Source organism: Arachis hypogaea, chromosome 3, assembly GCF_003086295.3.
Source record: "Arachis hypogaea cultivar Tifrunner chromosome 3, arahy.Tifrunner.gnm2.J5K5, whole genome shotgun sequence".
Lineage (NCBI taxonomy): Eukaryota > Viridiplantae > Streptophyta > Magnoliopsida > Fabales > Fabaceae > Arachis > Arachis hypogaea.
In genome coordinates this window covers 105,147,458-105,169,293 of record NC_092038.1, presented here as the reverse complement: position 1 = coordinate 105,169,293, position 21,836 = coordinate 105,147,458, and positions in this window count along the sequence as shown.

Genomic DNA, 21,836 nt, shown 5'->3' with positions numbered 1-21,836 from the left:
ATCTTGGTTCTTCTGGTTCCCTCTATGGGGCCAAAGCCAATGATCACCATTATCACTTATGTATTTTCAACGGTGGAGTTTCTACACACCATAGATTAAGGTGTGGAGCTCTGCTATACCTCGAGTATTAATGCAACTACTATTGTTCTTCTATTCAATTCAGCTTATTTTTGTTCTAAGATATCACTTGTTCCTCAACTTGATGAATGTGATGATCCGTGGCACTCATCATCATTCTCACCTATGAATGTGTGCTTGACAACCACCTTCGTTCTACCTTAGATTGAGTGGATATCTCTTGGATCCCTTAATCGGAATCTTCATGGTATAAGCTAGAATTGATGGAGGCATTCAAGAGAATACGGAAGGTCTAAACCTTGTCTGTGGTATTCTGAGTAGGATTCAAGGATTGAATGACTGTGACGAGCTTCAAACTCCTGAAGGCTGGGCGTTAGTGATAGACGCAAAAGAATCAATGGATTCTATTCCAACCTGATTGAGAACCGACAGATGATTAGCCGTGCTGTGACAGAGTGCGTTGAACATTTTTAGTGAGAGGACGAGATTGTAGCCACTGACAACGGTGATGCCCAACATACAGCTTGCCATGGAAAGGAGTAAGAAGGATTGGATGAAGACAGTAGGAAAGCAGAGAGACGGAAGGGACAAAGCATCTCCATACGCTTATCTGAAATTCTCACCAATGAATTACATAAGTATCTCTATCTTTATTTTATACTTTATTCATAAATCATCTATAACCATTTGAATCTGCCTGACTGAGATTTACAAGATGACCATAGCTTGCTTCATACCAATAATCTCTGTGGGATCGACCCTTACTCGCGTAAGGTTTATTACTTGGACGACCGAGTGCACTTGCTGGTTAGTTGTGCGAAGTTGTGATAAAGAGTTGAGATTACAATTGTGCGTACCATGTTGATGGCGCCATTGATGATCACAATTTCATACACCACTAAGCTAGAATTCGGTTGAGACTGAGTCATCAAACTTGAGAGTCAAAGCACAAAAATAAAAGAAGCTAAACTATAGCTAAGTATTGAAAGCAAACAAACTATCTACAATATTCACATATTCACATAACCAATATCAAGGCATATGTTGCAACCATTCCCCGGCAACGGCGCCAAAAGTTTGATGCGTATCTCATGGACTATGTCGAGAGAGAATTTCTCAATAAAGTTGCGTTGCAAGTATAGCTCTACCAACAACAATCCTCGAGGATCAAATTTAGAAAGGAATTGGTTGTCACAAGTTCAACCCCAATAAAGTAACCGAAGTATTCAAACCTCGGGTCGTCTCACAAGGAATGGGCAAACATGTGCTTCAACATTGGTTAGAATTCTGGGGTTGCAAGTCATGAGCAAGAAATTAAACTAGGGATCTTAATACGCAAGGAATCTTGAAATGCAAGAAATTAATTAAAATAACTAAAGCAAGAAGTGAGCAATTCTAAACTAGTATGATTACATCCAATAGAATTCTATTCTAAACTAAACAAGTAACTATAACTAAGACAAAGCAATCAAGATTTTTGGGTTTTCAAATAAGAATGATAAAAGCAACTCTTGGCTAGACATGGGAATTGGGGTCACTATCCTTGTCTAATAACCATATCTTGACAATTATGAGGAACCAAACTCATTAAGTCTACTTCTATACTTGAAGTATGTTAAATGGTTTGGTCAACATCCACCCATAAGGTCTAACCTCACTACTAATTAACCTAGTAGTAGGCTAGTGTCAATGGCTATCAAATTGACCACTAAGGGTTCCCAAATCATCAAATCCATTAGACCCAATAACTCAAGTATACCCAATTCCCTTGGCCTAAGTCAAGAGTAAAAAGAACTACTCCATAATCAAGGTAAACAATTCATCAAACACATGGTAAGCATTAGCAAAAGACATGTTCAAATTGCAATTGGATTGAAATTAACAAATACCCACTAACAAGTATCAACATACAATCACTCAAATAACACAATTAATCATAGAAATCATCAATGTAACATCAACAAATCAAGATTCACAACATTCATGCAATGGGTATAAAGTAACAATTGACAAGAATCCATGAAACTAACACAAGATCTAAGCAAAATTATACTAAGGAATTCAAATTAAACAATCAAAACTAGTAATTAAGAAGATCTAATTCAGAATTTAACAAGGGAAGATCAAATTAAAGCTAGATCTAGAGAGGGACAAGAATTTATCTCTCTAGAAGAACAAAAAACCAAAAACTAGAAAATGTGTCTTAGTGTGAAAAATGATTGATCCCCCCTTTCTCCCTAGCATCCTTGGGTCTTTTCCACGTAGAAACAGCTTGAATTTGGGCCTAATGAGCCTTAGAAATCTCCAGGCATGATTTCCTTTAATGAGGTCACGTGCAGCTTCCCGCGCGTGCACGTTATGCGTGCATGCGCGTCGATTGCTTTTGTGATCCACGCGTGCGCGCCAAGTGCGCGTGCGTGTCAGTTGGAATTCTTTGGCCCGCGCAGATGCGCCCATCCTTGCACGCTGCTTCTAGCTATCCTCATCCATGTGTGTGCGTGAAGTGCACGTGCGCGTCGGTGCTGAAGTTCCCAAAATCCAAATCTTCATGTTCCTTCCTCTTGTGCATGCTTTCTTTCTCTCTTCTAGGCCATTCTTACCCTACTAATTCTGAAATCACCCAACAAATATATCACGGCATCAAATGGCAATAAAAGAGGATCAAAATATAGAAATTCTAAGGCAAAATAAGCATGTTTTCCATCATGGAGCAATATTAGGAGGTGAACACAAAACCATGCATTTCTTGTGAATAAGTGAGAGAAATATTGACAAAACCCCCAAATTAAGTACAAGATAAACCATAAAATTGGGGTTTATTAGTACGCATGCTTGCACGAGGTCACCTTTGTGTGTACGCACACATCACTGTGCGTACACACCTTTGCAGCAGCTTCCAAACTCCATTTTCTTCATGATTTCTCCCCTTTTTGATGCTCTTTCTTCACTTCTTCAACCCAACTTTGCCTTGAAAACCTGAAATCACTTAACAAATACATCAAGGCACCAAATAAAATTAAAGTTAATACAAATTGACTAAATTAAGCACAAAAGAGCGTGTTTTCACTTTCAAGCACAATTTAGGAAGAAATCTCAAAAGCATGCTTTTTAGATGAATAAATGTGGATTTATATGATGAAATCCACTCAAATCAAACCAAAATATATCGTCAAATATGGATTCATCAATTACTAAACATATTTATGGAAGAGCTTTATACCAACCATTTGCAAGCAGTAAAAATGATTCTTTTATATATCAAAGTTACTTTAAATGCTGGTATTTATTATGAAAATACTAATGAAGTAAATCTTGTTGGCTACACTGATAGTGATTGAGCTGGAGATATAAAAATAAGAAAAAATACTTCAGTATTTGCATTTCATCTTAGTTCTGGTGCAATTTCATAGTCATCGAAAAAATTATCAGTAGTTGTTTTCTCTGCAGCAGAAGGAGAATACATGGCAGCAGCAAGTTGTGCTACACAATCAGTATGGTTAAGAAGAATTCTTGAAGAATTAAACAAGAAGCAAAGTACTCCAATACCAATATTTTGGGAAAACAATTCGGCTATTACACTTTGCAAAAATTCAGTATTCCATGGAAAATCCAAGTATATTGATCTTCAATTTCACAAAATTAGAGAGTTGGTGAATGAGAAAGAAGTTGTAATCGAGTACTATCCTACAGAAGAAGAATAAATTGTAGATATCTTTATAAAGCCATTAATGACCGAGTTATTTTACAAGTTAATGAAGATGTTTGGAATGATTAATTATACAAACTTGATTTAAGGGGAGACAATGTTGATAATAATATATAAACCAACTTGCATAATCACCATTATACTAGAAAAACCAAGAAACATCCTAGTTGCTAAGTTTGAAAGTCAAAACACAACTTGGATAATGATGATCAAATGACAACTCATATGATATTTTTTCAAAATCCTAGAGGATTCAAAAATACTACAAGTTGATTACAACATGCTAGAAGTGCTTAGAATATAGTAGCAAAAAAAATTTGTAAAGTTTGACTACATGCTAAAAGCGAATCAAAGATAGACAACAATAGTGACTAGATATATATTATACTCATAAGTCGTCAAGCTTATTAAAACAACTAATGTGTAGCAAGTTGAACTTTCTATTAGGTTTACCACCTCCGTTACAACTTGCTTAGTTGTTCATAGCCAATAATAACCTTTCCTCATACTTTGCATATATAAAGACATGAATGTCGATATACTTTGTCATCTCTCCATGCGAATGAAAAAATGTATTGAGTTGTTAAAAATTCTTTTTTTTTTGTGAGTGTGTTGATGAGTTTAAGAACTAAAAATATGATATTGTTGTTGAAGGTTCTTGATAGCTGATGCGTGAGCATCATTCCTATCTTTTCTTAGTGAATTTGCATTCAAATTGTTGAGTTTAATCAAGAATTAATTATTTTTTAGCCAGTGCGGACGCTACTTTGAGTCGTGTGTAATTCTATTTATTTCAACATTTGGATGGATTTGATTGAATTTTTGTAGAAAAGGAGAAGAAAGCAAAGGATGCTGTCAACCTTGACCTCTTTGTACTCTAACCTGAATAACTCGAGCTACAAAGGTCCAATTAATGTGATTTCAGTGGCGTTGAAAAGCTAACTTCTAGAGATTTTCAAATATGTATAATATTTTATACTTATTTTCCATCAATTCTGCAAGGGTGACTGATGAGCGGATATTTATATGCTTTTTGGCATTGTTTTTAGTATGTTTTAGCTAGTTTTTATTATATTTTTATTAGTTTTTATTTAAAATTCACTTTTCTGGACTTTACTATGAGTTTGTATATTTTTCTATGATTTCAGGTATTTTCTGGCTAAAATTGAGGGACCTGAGCAAAAATCTGATTCAGAGGCTGAAAAGTACTGCAGATGCTGTTGGATTCTGACCTCCCTACACTCAAAGTAAATATTTTGGAGCTACAGAAGCCCAATTGGCGCGCTCTCAAATGAGTTGGAAAGTAGACATCTAGGGCTTTCTAGCAATATATAATAGTCCATACTTTTCTCGAGATTTGATGGCCCAAACCGGCGTTCCAAATCAGCTCAAGAATTCCCAGCGTTTAACGCCGGAACTGGCACAAAAGCTGGAGTTAAACGCCCAAACTGGTACAAAAGCTGGCGTTTAACTCCAAGAAAAGTCTCTACACATGAAAGCTTCAATGCTCAGTCCAAGCACACACCAAGTGGGCCCGGAAGTGGATTTTTATGTCATTTACTCATTTCTGTAAACCCTAAGCTACTAGTTCTCTATAAATAGGACCTTTTGCTATTGTATTATCATCTTTGGACGTCTAGTTCTTAGATCATGGGGGCTGGCCTCTCGGCCATGCCTAGACCTTGTTCTTATGTATTTTCAATGGTGGAGTTGCTACACACCATAGATTAAGGTGTGGAGCTTTGCTGTACCTCGAGTATTAATGCAATTATTATTGTTCTTCTATTCAATTCAGCTTATTCTTGTTCTAAGATATTCATTCGCACCCAAGAACTTGGTGAATGTGATGATTATGTGACGCTCATCATCATTCTCACTTATGAACGCGTGCCTGACAACCACTTCCGTTCTACATGCAAACAAGGCTTGAATGTGTATCTCTTGGATTCCTTAATCAGAATCTTCGTGGTATAAGCTAGAATCCATTGGCGGCCATTCTTGAGAATCCGGAAGGTCTAAACCTTGTCTGTGGTATTCTGAGTAGGATTCAAGAATTGAATGACTGTGACGAGCTTCAAACTCGCGATTGTGGTGTGTTAGTGACAGACGCAAAAGAATCACTGGATTCTATTTCGACATGATCGAGAACCGACAGATGAATAGCCGTGCTATGACAGAGCGCGTTGAACATTTTCACTGAGAGGACGGGACTGTAGCCATTGACAACGGTGATGCCCAACATACAGCTTGCCATGGAAAGGAGTAAGAAGGATTGGATGAAGACAGTAGGAAAGCAGAGAGACGGAAGGGACAAAGCATCTCCATACGCTTATCTGAAATTCTCACCAATGAATTACATAAGTATCTCTATCTTTATTTTATGTTTGTTTATTTTTTAATTATCAATCCTCCATAACCATTTGACTCCGCCTGACTGAGATTTACAAGATGACCATTGCTTGCTTCATACCAACAATCTCCGTGGGATCGACCCTTACTCGCGTAAGGTTTATTACTTGGACGACCGAGTGCACTTGCTGGTTAATTGTGCGAAGTTGTGATAAAGAGTTGAGATTGCAATTGAGCGTACCATGTTGATAGCGCCATTGATGATCATAATTTCGTGCACCAAGTTTTTAGCGCCGTTGCCGGGGATTGTTCGAGTTTGGACAACTGACGGTTCATCTTGTTGTTTAGATTAGGTTATTTTATTTTATTTTGTTCTTCAGAGTTCTTAAGAATGAATTCTAGAGTTTCAGATGATGTTTTCATCATCACCAAAGCTGATTGATTCTCATCAATTTAGCTCTTGAATGTAATGTCCTGCTGAAACTTGGCTAGCCATGTCTGATCTTTTTTGACTAAAGCTTTAGACTAACATTGCATGATTCCTGGAAATTCTCATTAAGAATTTTGAAATCCTTATTTTTCTTTTCCCAATAATTTTTGAAAAGACCAAAAAAAAAATTTATAAAATCTTAAAATAAAAAATATTTTATGTTTCTTGTTTGAGTCTAGTGTCTAATTTTAAGTTTGGTGTACATTGCATGTTTTTAGTCTTCTAATTTTCGAAAATTACATGCATTATATTCTTCATTGATCTTCAAGTTGTTCTTGATGATTTCCTTACTCTGATCTTTAAATTCTGTTGTCTTGAGTTTTTTGTTGTTTCTCATATGCATTCTCAATTTGTTAGTGTCAATAGTATACAAACTTCTAAGTTTGGTGTCTTGCATGCATTGTTTATTTGATTTTAGTTGCATTTTGATTATTCCTCATCATTAAAAATTCAAAAAAATTTTTAATTTGTGTCTTTTCAAGTCAATAATATAGAGAATTGAAGATTCAAAACAGGCAGCAGAGGAATTACACAGAAAAAGCTGGGCGTTCAAAATGCCCAGTGAGGAAGGAAAACTGGCGTTTAAACGCCAGCCAGGGTACCTGGCTAGGCATTTAACGCCCAAAAGGGTAGCATTTTGGGCGTTAAATGTCAGAATGGATACCATTCTGGGCGTTTAACACCAGGATGGCACAAGAGGGAAAATTTTGTTTTTAATTCAAATTTTTTTCATCATTCTAGGCGTTTAACGCCAGAATGGCATAAGAGGGAAGATTTTGTTTTTAATTCAAATTTTTTTCAAGTTTTCATAATTTTTCAAAATCAATTTCTTTCCATTCTCAAAAATACTTGCCTACAATTAATGATTTGATTCAACATTTCAAGTATGTTGCCTTTTCTGTTAAGAAAGGTTTAATGTTTGAATTATATCCTTTAAATTTCTTGTTAGCCAAGTCATTAATTTTAAAAATCAAATCTTTTTAAATTGTTTCTCAATCATATCTTTTCAATCATATCTTTTCAAAACCATAACTCTTCAATCATATCTTCTTAATCACATCTTTTTCCAAATAATTTTCAATCTTTTTTATTTCTAATTTCAAAATCTTTTTCAAAAATCACTTTGTTTCTTTCCCAACTTTAATTTTCAAAAATCATTCTTCAATTTTTCAAAATTTCTTCAAAATCTTTTAATTTATTTTCGAAAATTCTTCTCCTCTTCTCACATCCTTCTATTTAAGGACTAACACTCCTCCACTATCAACAATTCGAAGTCTATCTCTCTTGATAAGTTTGAATTCTTCTTCTTCTACTTCCTCCTTCTATTATTCTTTTCCTCTGACATCTCAAGGAATCTCTATACTGTGACATAGAGGATTCCATATTTTCTTGTTCTCTTCTCTTTCATATGAGCAGGAGCAAAGACAAAAGCATTCTTGTTGAGGCTGACCCTGAACCTGAAAAGACCCTAAAGCGAAAGCTAACAGAAGCTAAAGCACTACTCTCTGTAGAGAACCTAACAGAAATCTTCAAACAAGAAAAAGACATGGCAGCCAAAAACAACAACAATGCCAACAATGCAAGGAAGGTGCTGGGTGACTTTACTGCACCTACTCCCGACTTCTATGGGAGAAGCATCTCTATCCCTGCCATTGGAGCAAACAACTTTGAGCTTAAGCCTCAATTAGTTTCTTTAATGCAACAGAGTTGCAAGTTTCATGGACTTCCATTGGAAGATCCTCATCAGTTTTTAGCTGAATTCTTGCAAATCTGTGACACTGTCAAGACCAATGGGGTTGACCCTGAGGTCTACAGACTTATGCTATTCCCTTCTGCTGTAAGAGACAGAGCTAGGATATGGTTGGACTCACAACCTAAAGAAAGCCTGAACTCTTAGGAAAAGCTAGTCAATACCTTCTTGGCAAAGTTCTTTCCACCTCAAAAATTGAGTAAGCTTAGAGTGGAAGTCCAAATCTTCAGGAAAAAGGAAGGTGAATCCCTCTATGAAGCTTGGGAAAGATACAAATAATTGATCAGAAAGTGTCATTCTGACATGCTTTCTGAATGGAGCATCATAGGTATCTTCTATGATGGTCTGTCTGAACTGTCCAAGATGTCATTGGACAGCTCTGCTGGAGGATTTCTTCATCTAAAGAAGACGCCTGCAGAAGCTCAAGAACTCATTGAAATGGTTGCAAATAACCAATTCATGTACACTTCTGAAAGAAATCCTGTGAACAATGGGACGAATCAGAAGAAAGGAGTTCTTGAGATTGATACTCTGAATGCCATATTGGCTCAGAACAAAATATTGACTCAGCAAGTCAATATGATTTCTCAAAGCCTGTTTGGAATGCAAGCTGCACCAGGCAGTACTAAGGACACTTCATCTGAAGAAGAAGCTTATGATCCTGAGAACCCATCAATGGAAGAGGTGAATTACATGGGAGAACCCTATGGAAACACCTATAATCCTTCATGGAGAAATCATCTAAATCTCTCATGGAAGGATCAACAGAGACCTCAACAAGGTTTCAACAACAATAATGGTGGAAGAAATAGGTTTAGCAATGGCAAGCCTTTTCCATCATCTTCTCAGCAACAGACAGAGAATTCTAAGCAGAGCCACTCTGACTTAGCAACCATGGTCTCTGATCTAATCAAAACCACTCAAAGTTTCATGACTGAAACAAGGTCCTCCATTAGAAACTTGGAGGCACAAGTGGGTCAGCTGAGGAAGAAAGTTACTGAACTCCCTCCTAGTACTCTTCCAAGCAATACAGAAGAGAATCCAAAAGGAGAGTGTAAGGCCATCAATATGGCCAAATTTGGAGAGGAGAAAGAGGCAGTGATCGCCACTGAGAAAGACCTCAATGGACGTTCACTGGCCTCCAATGAGTTCCCTAATAAGGAACCATGGGAATCTGAGGCTCATACTGAGACCATAGAGATTCCATTGGATTTACTTCTGCCATTCATGAGCTCTGATGAGTATTCTTCCTCTGAAGAGGACGAAGATGTCACTGAAGAGCAAGTTGCTAAGTACCTTGGAGCAATCATGAAGCTAAATGACAAGTTATTTGGTAATGAGACTTGGGAGGATGAACCCCCTTGCTCACCAAAGAACTGGATAACTTGACTAGGCAGAGATTACCTCAAAAGAGACAGGATCCTGGGAAGTTCTCAATATCTTGTACCATAGGCACCATGACCTTCGAGAAGGCTCTGTGTGACCTAGGGTCAAGCATAAACCTCATGCCTCTCTCTGTAATGGAGAAGCTATGGATCTTTGAGGTACAAGCTACAAGAGTCTCACTAGAGATGGCAGACAATTCAAGAAAACAAGCTTATGGACTTGTAGAGGATGTTCTGGTAAAGATTGAAGACCATTACATCCTTGCTAATTTCATAGTCCTAGAGACTGGGAAGTGCATGGATGAATCCATCATCCTTGGCAAACCCTTCCTAGCCACAGCAAAGGCTGTGATTGATGTTGACAGAGGAGAATTGATCATTCAAGTGAATGAAGAATCCTTTGTGTTTCTAAACAAGGATATCCCTATGTAACCATGGAGAGGAAGCATGAAGAGCTTCTCTCAAAACAGAGTCAAACAGAGCCCCCACAGTCAAACTTTAAGTTTGGTGTTGGGAGGCCACAACCAAATTTTAAGTTTGGTGTTGAATCCCCACATTCAAACTCTAAGTTTGGGAGGTTCCAACATTGCTCTGAACATCTGTGAGGCTCCATGAGGGCCCACTGTCAAGCTACTGACATTAAAGAAGCGCTTGTTGGGAGGCAACCCAATGTTATATTTATCTATTTTCCATTGTTATTTTATGTTTTCTGTAGGTTGATGATCATGTGAAGTCACAAAAACAATTGAAAAAGCAAAAACAGAATGAAAAAATAGAAAGAAAAATAGCACACCCTGGAGGAAAAGCTTGCTGGCGTTTAAACGCCAGTAAGGGCAGCAAATGGGCATTTAACGCCCAGTCTGGCACCATTCTGGGCGTTTAACGCCAGAAAGGGGCACCAGATTGGCGTTTAACGCTAGAAAGGGGCACCAGACTGCCGTTTAACGCCAGAAAAGGGCAGCAGCCCGGCGTTTAACGCCAGGATTGGCAGAAAGGGCATTTTACACGCCACTTGGTGCAGGAATGAGCTATCCTTGACACCTCAGGATCTGTGGACCCCACAGGATTCCCACCTACCCCACCACTCTCTCTTCTTCACCCATTCACCAATCACCTCAATACCTCTTCCCAAAAAAAAAAAAAACCCTCACCTATCAAATCCCACCATTCTCTTTACCACTCACATCCATCCTTCATAAAACCCCACCTACCCTACCATCTAAATTCAAACCACTTTCCCTCCCAAACCCACCCATAATGGCCGAACCCTACCCCTCTCTCAACCCCTATATAAACCCTTCTTCACTTCTTCATTTTCACACAACCTAAACACTACTTCTCCCTCTTGGCCGAACCATAAAGCCCCCTCCATCTCTTCCATTTTCTTCTTCTTCTACTCCTTTCTTTCCTCTTTTGCTCGAGGACGAGCAAACCTTCTAAGTTTAGTGTGGTAAAAGCGTTGCTTTTTGTTTTTTTCCATAACCATTTTCGGCACCTAAGGCTGGAGAAACCTCTAGAAAGAGGAAAGGGAAGGTAAAAGATTCCACCTCCGAGTCATGGGAGATGGAGAGATTCATCTCAAGGGTGCATCAAGACCATTTCTATGAAGTTGTGGCCATGAAGAAGGTGATCCCCGAGGTCCCTTTCAAACTCAAAAAGAGTGAATATCCGGAGATCCAACATGAGATCCAAAGAAGAGGTTGGGAAGTTCTTACCAACCCCATTCAACAAGTCAGAATCTTAATGGTTCAAGAGTTCTATGCCAATGCATGGATCACCAAGAACCATGATCAAAGTGTGAACTTGGACCCAAAGAATTGGCTTACAATGGTTCGGCGGAAATGCTTAGATTTTAGTCCGGAAAATGTAAGGTTGGCATTCAACTTGCCCATGATGCAAGGAGATGAACACCCCTACACTAGAAGGGTCAACTTTGATTAAAGGTTGGACCAAGTCCTCATAGACATTTGTGAAGAGGGCGCTCAATGGAAGAGAGATTCAAGAGGGAAGCCGGTTCAACTGAGAAGGCATGACCTCAAGCCCGTGGCTAGGGGATGGTTGGAGTTTATCCAACGCTCAATCATTCCCAATAGCAACCGGTCCGAAGCTACTATAGATCGGGCTATCATGATTTATATCATCATGATTGGAGAGGAAGTAGAAGTTCATGAGGTTATATCCCAAGAACTTTATAAGGTGGTGGACAAGTCCTCTACCTTGGCAAGGTTAGCCTTCCCTCATCTCATTTGTCTCCTCTGTAATTCAGTTGGAATAAACATAGAGGGAGACATCCTCATTGATGAGGACAAGCCCATCACTAAGAAGAGGATGGAGCAAACAAGAGATCCCACTCATGGACATGAGAAAATTCCTCATCATGAAATCCCTGAGATGCCTCAAGGGATGCACTTTCCTCCACAAAACTATTGGGAGCAAATCAACACCTCCCTAGGAGAATTGAGTTCCAACATGGGACAACTAAGGGTGGAGCACCAAGAACATTCCATCCTCCTCCATGAAATTAGAGAAGATCAAATAATCATGAGAGAGGAGCAACAAAGGCAAGGAAGAGACATTGAGGAGCTCAAGCACTCCATATGATCTTCAAGAGGAAGAGCAAGCCGCCATCACTAAGGTGGACCCGTTCTTTAATCTCATTGTTCTTTATTTTTTTGTTTTTCGAAAATTGTGCTTTATGTTTTATTTATGTTTGTGTCTTATGATCATTAGTGTCTTAGTATCTATGCCTTAAAATTATGAATGTCCTATGAATCCATCACCTTTCTTAAATGAAAAATGTTCTTAATTGAAAAAGAGAAGAATTGCATGAATTTCGAATTTTATAACAGATTAATTATTTTGATGTGGTGGCAATACTTTTGATTTCTGAATGTATGCTTGAACAGTGCATATGTCTTTTGAATTTGTTGTTCATGAATGTTAAAATTGTTGGCTCTTGAAAGAATGATGAAAAAGGAGACATGTTACTCAGGATCTGAAAAATCATAAAAATGATTCTTGAAGTAAGAAAAAGCAGTGAATTAAAAAAAAGTAGAAAAAGCCAATAGCCCTTTAAACAAAAAGGCAAGGGTAAAAAATAAAAAGGATCCAAGGCTTTGAGCATCAGTGGATACAAGGGCCTACAGGAATAACATCCTGGCCTAAGCGGCTAAACCAAGCTGTCCCTAACCATGTGCTTGTGGCGTGAAGGTGTCAAGTGAAAACTTGAGACTGAGCGGTTAAAGTTGTGATCCGAAGCAAAAAGAGTGTGCTTAAGAACCCTGGACACCTCTAATTGGGGACTCTAGCAAAGCTGAGTCACAATCTGAAAAGGTTCACCCAGTTATGTGTCTGTGGCATGGATGTATCCGGTGGTAATACTGGAAAACAGAGTGCTTTGGGCCACGACCAAGACTCATAAAGTAGCTGTGTTCAAGAATCATCATACTTAACTAGGAGAATCAATAACACTATCCGGATTCTGAGTTCCTATAGAAGCCAATCATTCTGAACTTCAAAGGATAAAGTGAGATGCCAAAACTGTTCAAAGGCAAAAAGCTAAAAGCCCCGCTCATCTAATTAATACTGATCTTCATAGATATTTTTGGAATTCAATGTATATTCTCTTCTTTTTATCCTATTTGATTTTCAGTTGCTTGGGGACAAGCAACAATTTAAGTTTGGTGTTGTGATGAGCGGATAATTTATACGCTTTTTGGCATTGTTTTTAGTATGTTTTTAGTATGTCTTAGCTAGTTTTTATTATATTTTTATTAGTTCTTATTTAAAATTCACTTTTCTGGACTTTACTATGAGTTTGTGTGTTTTTTTGTGATTTCAGGTATTTTCTGGCTGAAATTGAGGGACCTGAGCAAAAATCTGATTCAGAGGCTGAAAAGGACTACAGATGCTGTTGGATTCTGACCTCCCTACACTCGAAGTAGATTTTTTGGAGCTACAGAAGCCCAATTGGCGCGCTCTCAATTGCGTTGGAAAGTAGACATCAAGGGCTTTCGAGCAATATAATAGTCCATACTTTGCTCGAGATTTGATGGCCCAAACCGGTGTTCCAAATCAGCTTAAGAATACCCGGCGTTTAACGCCGGAACTGGCACAAAAGCTGGAGTTAAATGCCCAAACTAGCACAAAAGCTGGCGTTTAACTCCAAGAAAAGTCTCTACACATGAAAGCTTCAATGCTCAGCCCAAGCACACACCAAGTGGGCCCGGAATTGGATTTTTTTGTCATTTACTCATTTCTGTAAACCCTAAGCTACTAGTTCTCTATAAATAGGACCTTTTGCTATTGTATTATCATCTTTGGACGTCTAGTTCTTAGATCGTGGAGGCTGGCCTCTCGGCCATGCCTAGACCTTGTTCTTATGTATTTTCAACGGTGGAGTTTCTACACACCATAGATTAAGGTGTGGAGCTCTGTTGTACCTCGAGTATTAATGCAATTATTATTGTTCTTCTATTCAATTCAGCTTATTCTTGTTCTAAGATATTCATTCGCACCCAAGAACTTGGTGAATGTGATGATTATGTGACGCTTATCATCATTCTCACTTATGAACGCATGCCTGACAACCACTTCCGTTCTACATGCAAACTAGGCTTGAATGTGTATCTCTTGGATTCCTTAATCAGAATCTTCGTGGTATAAGCTAGAATCCATTGGCGGCCATTCTTGAGAATCCGGAAGGTCTAAACCTTGTCTGTGGTATTCTGAGTAGGATTCAAGGATTGAATGACTGTGACGAGCTTCAAACTTGCGATTGTGGGGCGTTAGTGACAGACGCAAAAGAATCACTGGATTCTATTCCGACATGATCGAGAACCGACAGATGAATAGCCGTGCTATGACAGAGCGCGTTGAACATTTTCACTGAGAGGACGGGACTGTAGCCATTGACAACGGTGATGCCCAACATACAGCTTGCCATGGAAAGGAGTAAGAAAGATTGGATGAAGACAGTAGGAAAGCAGAGAGACGGAAGGGACAAAGCATCTCCAAACGCTTATCTGAAATTCTCACCAATGAATTACATAAGTATCTCTATCTTTATTTTATGTTTTATTTATCTTTTAATTATCAATCCTCCATAGCCATTTGAATCCGCCTGACTGAGATTTACAAGATGACCATAGCTTGCTTCATACCAACAATCTCCGTGGGATCGACCCTTACTCGCGTAAGGTTTATTACTTGGACGACCCAGTGCACTTGCTGGTTAGTTGTGTGAAGTTGTGATAAAGAGTTGAGATTGCAATTGAGCGTACCATGTTGATGGCGCCATTGATGATACAATTTCGTGCACCAGTGGCCCCTAACTTGAGGTTTCTCCAGTTAGGCACCAAGATGAACATAAGCCACCAATCACAACAAGCACGCACAAAGGGTTCAACCTCCATCAAGTTAGGCAAAGCAACACACGCACCAAGTGCCCAAACCACTCTGCCCCCTCCAAGTTAGGCGCCCCAATTACCAAGTTAGGCGCCAACATTAATGAGCAAAATGGTCCCCACGCCCAAACAGCAAAGCCATGAAGATCTCTTTTAATTCTGATTGAACTTTTAAGTCTTTTAAAAATAGGAAAAGATATTATTTAGTTTTTGGAAATACAATTTACATTAATTAGGATTAGATATAAAAGGAAAAAGAATCAGCCCTTTAGGCTCATCTCTTCTCTTACCTCATTCTGCACTTTATAGTTTTACAGAATCCTTGTTTTCTCTCTGAACCATGAGCAACTAAACCTCCACTTTTAAGGTTAAGAGCTCTGTCTATTGTATGGATTGATACTATTATTTTTCTATTTTAATTCATGTACTGATTTCTAATTCAAGAATTGTTTTCGTTCTTTATCTTATGAATTTGGGTAGAACAGAAGTATGACCCTTGTTCTAATTGAGTTCTTGTATAACTTGGAAAAGCTCTTTACTTGAACAACAACTTGAGAATAATTTCTCCTAAATTATTAATTATCTGGACTTAACAGGATACATGACATATAATCCTCTTATATTTGGGTAATTAGAATTTTTGTGGCATATAACTAGAATTGAACTGCATCCTCTAATTGGAATTAAGTGACCAAGAAATTGGCGATTGATGAAGGTTAGAGGAGACTAAAAAGGTCTAAGAAATTAGGATTTAGTCACATATAGTTTGCCATAAATTGAATCTTGCATGATTAAAATAGCTAGTACGTAAAGTCAATTCAGAAGATAGATATCTCTGAAGCCTTAACTATTTTTCCATATATACTTTACAACTTGTTTACTGCTTGCTTGTCTGATTCTCTGAATTACTGTTTCATGTATTTGAACTCTCAATACTCTTTTCTATTTGTCTAACTAAGTAAATCACTTAACCATTGTTGTTTAGTCCATCAATCCTCATGGGATCGACTCTCATTCACTTGTGGTACTACTTGGTACGACCCAGTGTACTTGTCGGCTAGTTTGTGGACTTTAAATTCTGCACCAATAGCCTAGAGAAAGAGGTTGAATCTGTGGCCTTCTTTTAAACATGATTAATTTTTGCCTCAAACCAGAAATAAAACTTGGCTTCTATTCTGTCTACGATATGTGTTATGCAAGAGACAATTTTATTTTGTCTCATAAATCGAGAAAAACAAAATCAGTGTAGGAAGAAGAAGATGACACAGTCATATATCCTGATTCAGTTTCCTTGTGCAATGCAACCTACATCCAGTCTCTACCACAATGTTGGTAGAATTTCACTATCATTTCAAGTATTACATACACGAATTTTCAAGGACTCAACATAATCTTATTAGAGACAAATAAAGTTCCAACATAAACTTGACTTGGCTAGGCAATGTCCTAGACTCTTAATACACTAAGTACTTACCCAACTTAGCAAAGGATAGATCAGATACAAGATGCAAAATAGAAAATACAATCAAAAGAGACAAGAAATAAATATTGTCTTTTCTCTCCAAGTTTCTCTCTATGCCTTTTCTCTCAATGGTCTTTTCTTAATGTCTCACTTATATGCCTTTTACCACTGAATAGAAACAAAGAAAGATACATCATAGAAATAGAATAATGATAGACCATAAAGGAGATGATGTTGAATAACTCAAACTCTATATGTTGGACCCAATTTTTGAACTCTCAAATGTCGCTCTTCATCTTTGGCGGAATGCTCCTTTTACCGTAGGTGCAATACTTCCAAGACTTCAAACTTCAATTTGTGAGGTTTCTTTTTTCTCTTCTCTTGGGTTCTCTTTCCTTAAGCAGAAATGAAGATGATTTTCCCTTTCGTATGAGCTCTATTTCCTCAGTTAGGGTTTGCTTCCTAAGTCAACTCCTTGAATCTTGAACCAATTGAGATCTTTCTTTTCTTTTCTTTTCTTAGACAAAAAAAATCAGGGATTTGAATTCAGAAATAAGCAACACAAATTCCTTGAAAATAGATCGTCAATGAATTTGATAAATCCAAACCATTAACCTTAAGTTTTAATATTAGCTATTGATTCCTGGCAGAGAAAAGTAACCACCACTTTCTCCACATTGTCCGAAATGGTTTTGCAGATGAAAGAAAAAAACAGCAAGCAATTGGCTTGCATGTAAATAAAAACAAATTACCTTTTTTGTTTTGATTGTGCTTAACTTGAGCAAGTTGATTTTGATTAGACATTAGCTTCCAAGATGAGCTTTTCCTTCCTTCCTATTTGGTGCTTAGAGAAAAAGTGAAGCTCTTTTTTCTTAGTTCTATGCTTTACCCAAATTGAACATTAGCAGAAGTTGAGGGTTGCTTTCCTTCTTCTTGAATGGGAATGAGCTAGGTTATGGATTCAATTTTCTTTAGCAGCCTTGGTCCAAGTAACTTTGGCTTAGATATATGATTTTCTTTGTTTGGGCTGCTCCAAGACTTTTGGGCCTGCAACATTAAACAACTTCATCAAACCCTAATTAGGCTTTTAACCCAACCATCAACATATTTGTCATCATTAATTCTTGTTATTATTAACTAAACTCAACAATCTCTTCCTTGATGACAAACATAATTTATGAGGTAATAATAAAAGGAATTAATATAGAAAAATTTCAGAGACCTTCCTTTGATGATACTATATTATCATGATGTGCTCCTCCTCTCTTTCATAAGGATTACTCTCCCTTAATGTATGCTCATCTACAATTCCCTGTTTGCATAAAAATAGAAAAATCTATACAAGACAAGCAAATATTGCAAAGTATTATCTTGTATTGCAGCATGGTATGCAATGATTCAGCATAAGTAAAAGTGAATTAGCAAATTAACCAGCAAGTCATCAAAACAACTTAATCAGCACAAAACATTTAAAAACATCATAATTTTAGACCATCATCTATAGTTCATACCATCCTCTATGGATTAGACCATCCTCTATTCTATTTATACTACTCATCCTTTTGTCACAAGGGAGGAAATAGCTTCTAGTTTAGACCTGCACAAAAGATGTTAGACTCCAAAGATCACATAAGCATATTTAAGGGATACAGTCTTCTAAAAAACATTAAAACAATGTCTAAAACCAAATTATTTCATTAAACAAAGTGCAATAAAATCAAAAGTCTTTAACATGAGATATCTTTAGGTATCCGAGCCTTCATCCTCAGTGTCCAATGGCTCCTCTCGATCAGTGGCCATAGTATCATCTTCATGAATATTTTTCACATATTTAAGAGAACTGCCACTCTATCTCTTAACTTACGCAACACATTTTCATTCCAAACAACAAGCTTTCTCTCTTATTGGCTTGTGGAGATAAGATGATTGGACAGATTCACAAATTCATGCAGAACATCCTTAACAACTCCATACAGAAGTGATTTGTGTCTAGTAGAGTTAGATGTTCCAGTGGTGGATGGAGGAGGAATGTCATCAAGCTCTTCTTCATCATCATCAAGGACCACTCTTTCAATTCTTGTAAGTCCTTTCTTTTGTTGTTTCACTGCACCACCTCTTTTAGGTAAGAGTTTCTATTTTCAAATATCTCATTGGCTAAGTCAACACCAAAGAACAAATAATGATGTATAATTATAGTATAATTTACATAATTTATGTTTAGTGTAATTAGTAATAAATTAGAATATTATCTTTCTCCTAATAATATAATCACATATGTTCCTGTTATTAATTGATTTAGAATATTAATGCACGCATTCTAACTTTAATAATACATAAATATTTTAGAAATTATTAATTAATGATATAATAATAAAAAGCATCAAAATAAAATTATGCTCATCACACCAGAAAACAAAATCTCAAACTACCTAAAACAAACTATGGATTTTAAACAAAGAAAAAATTTGAAATATTATTTTCTCAAAATTTAATTTAAAATTTCTATTTAATAGACTAACATGTTTACTCCTCAATCAAAGTCTATATATTTAATTATAATACTCTTAAAATTAAAAAAAAATTATTAATTAATGATAATGATATGGTAACTCGATTCACTAATTTAAGAACAAATAATTATAATTTGAATAATTTATGTTTTGTCTAATTTATAATAAATTAAAATATTATCTTTCTCCAAATAATATAATCACGTATCTTATGTTCTTATCATTAAGTGATTTCAAATATTAATACACATATTCTAATTTTAATAATATATAAAATGATGATTTATACCTTAAAAAGATTAAGTTAATTAAAAAAAGAAAAATATAATATGATTATATGAAATCATTAAAGAAGAAAAAAATAAAAAAAATACTTTAACTCTAGAACTTACATTTTTACACAGTAAAAAAAAATACTCTATATAAATAAATATAATATTCATGGAGATATAAACTGAATCATTTTAATTATTAAAAAGATATAATATAGAATATTCTAATTATTGATAAATTTTATCATATTTGATTAATAAATGTTTATAAATATAATAATTTAAAGTTGATACTTTCCAAAAATAAAAAACAACAGAAAAAAAGCAAGTATGCTCACACAAAAACGCACCATGTCAGCATGCTTATCGCTAGAATGCAACTGTTATAAAATAATATAATGATAATGATATAATGGTGTGGTAATTACCCTCACAAATTATCTGGTAAGTGTATTGGGTTGTACCAAGTAATACTTTAGGTGAGTAAGGGTTGATCTCACGAGAATTGATGGACTAAGCAACAATAGTTAAATGATTAACTTAGTTAGGCAAGTAAAAAATGATTTTGAGATGTTCAAAAGGTTTAAAAAGTGACTTCAAAATATTAGAAGGCAGTAAGTAATTAAGTTGAAAATAAAATATGGGAGAAAACAGTTAAGGCTTCAGAGTTATCTATTTTCTGGATTGACTTTTCTTACTAACTATTTTAAGCATGCAAGATTTAATTCATGGCAAACTATATGTGACTAGACCCTAATTTCTTAGACCTTCCTAGTCTCCTCTAAAATTCATTAACTGCCAATTCCTTGGTCAGTTAATTCCAATTAGAAGCTGCATGATCAAATTCCAGTTTGTATGCCACAAGAATCCTAATTATCCAAAAATAAGGAGATTATATATCACGTATCCCGTTAAATACAAACAATTAGAAATTCAAGATAATATGTTTTCAAGCTGTTGTTCAAGTAAATAGCTTTTCCAAGTTATACAAGAACTCAATTAGAACTTGGGTCATACTTCCGTTCCACCCAAATTCATAAAATAAAGAACGAAAACAATTATTGAAATATAAATCAAAACATGAATTAAAATAGAGAAATAATAGTATCAATCCATACAATAGACAGAGCTCCTAACCTTAATAATGGAGGTTTAGTTGCTCATGGTTCAGAGAGAAAATAAGGATTCAGGTAAAATGTACTGAGTTCCAATCTGATGGAATCCCCCAAAATCCCCTTAAAGAAGAAAAGTTTCTTCTTTTTATAACTAATCCTAATTAATTTAAAATCTAATATCTAAAATTAAGATAATATCTTTTCCTATTTTCAAATTCAAATTTGAATCAGAATCAATTAAATAATCCACGCCATGTAACGTGGGGACCACTTGGCTTCACTGGATCTGCGCCTAATCTTGGCAGAAAGCTGTGCCTTACTTGAGTGTCAAAATGGGCCCAGAATTCGCCCCCAATGTTTTATGCATTTTCTGCACGTGACGCATGTCACGCGTACGCGTCAATGGTCTATTCTGCGTGTCACGTGTACGCGTCAGGTACGCGCACGCGTCGCTGTGTAACTTCGCTTTTCACGTGTACGTATCAGGCACGCACACGCGTCGCTCCTCACTGTCATCTCATTTAATTCTTGTACTGCAAAAACTCCATCAAATCTAACTGAATGCTATCTAAAATAAACAGAATTGCACAAGACTCAAAGTAGCATCCATAGTGACTAAAAGACAATTAATTTTTTATTAAACTTAACAATTTAAATGCAAATTCACTAAGAAAAGATGAGAAAGATGCTCACGCATCACATAACAATAAATATTTTTTTTCTAAATCATAATCATGTATTAATATCCACGTTTTTTTCACAAAACTTGTTACTAATATTATATAATATATTAATGTATGTAAAGTATTACGTAAAACACATATTTAAAGCATTCTGTCTTTATACACATTTAGTATTATTAACAATAAAATATTATTATTAATTTAAAAATTCATTTTTTTGTATTGATAATTTAAAAGTATATTAAAATTATATACATATCATATTAACAGTATTTAACTTGGATATATTTGAATTTGATAAAAAAAAACTTATAAATGATAAAAAAGAAATTAAAATTAAAAAGAATATAAATATCACATCCAAATTAAATAGATGCAACTTATCATATTCAACTATAATTAGCATTCAAATCGACAAAATTATATTATCATTATATGAAATAGTTAAAGAGGAAAAGAAAATTATGATTTATATTTTAAAAGGAATTAATTTCAATAAAAAAGAAGAAGAAAAATATGTTATCATTCGCAACTAGAAAATGGATTAATACAGACAGATTTACAGATGGATTTAGTTTTTATTACAGACGGATTTTTGGTTACCAACGAAATTATCGACAGATTTTGTCCC